Source organism: Nannospalax galili, unplaced genomic scaffold, assembly GCF_000622305.1.
Source record: "Nannospalax galili isolate Female #2095 unplaced genomic scaffold, S.galili_v1.0 scaffold212, whole genome shotgun sequence".
Lineage (NCBI taxonomy): Eukaryota > Metazoa > Chordata > Mammalia > Rodentia > Spalacidae > Nannospalax > Nannospalax galili.
This window is the reverse complement of record NW_008333884.1, coordinates 2,372,822-2,373,455: the sequence shown is the minus strand read 5'-3', so window position 1 is coordinate 2,373,455 and position 634 is coordinate 2,372,822. Positions and strand designations below refer to the sequence as shown.

General features: G+C 36.9%; 1 protein-coding gene across 3 annotated transcripts in view; it reads right to left on the bottom strand.

Annotated features, from left to right (window-relative positions):
• The window catches only part of Vps53 (VPS53 subunit of GARP complex), a 182,014-nt gene that overhangs the window by 104,838 nt on the left and 76,542 nt on the right, over positions 1–634 (bottom strand). The window lies entirely within an intron of this gene.

Here is a 634-nt window from a genome sequence, read left to right as displayed (position 1 = left end):
GAAGGTTACAAAATTCACCTACAAAAGTCTATAGCCTTTCTATATACCAATAACAAGCAATCAGAGAAAGAGCACATGGAAACACACCTGTTTACAATAGCTGCAAAAAACAAATAAAATATCTTGGAATAAACCTGACCAAAGACATTAAAGAGCTCTAAAATGAAAATTGTAAATCTTTAAAGAAAGAAACTGAGGAAGACATCAGAAGATGGAAGGACCTCCCATGCCCATGGATTGGAAGAATTAATATTGTGAAAATGACCACCCTACCAAAAGTCACATATAGATTCAATGCAATGCCAATCAAAATCCCCATGACATTTTTCACAGGATTGGAAAAGACTATCCTAAGATTCATATGGAAGCAAAAAAAGACCTCGGATAGCCAAAACAACCCTGAGCACTAAGAAAAATGCCGGGGGATTACTATACCAGATTTCAAGCTGTATTACAGAGCTATAGTCATAAAAACAACATGGTACTGGCACAAAAATAGACCCATAGACCAATGGAACAAAATTGAAGAACCAAATATGAGTACATGCAATTTCAGCCACCTGATATTTGACAAAGGGGCCAAGAACATTAACTGGAGGAAAGACAGCAAGTTCAGCAAATGGTGCTGGGAAAC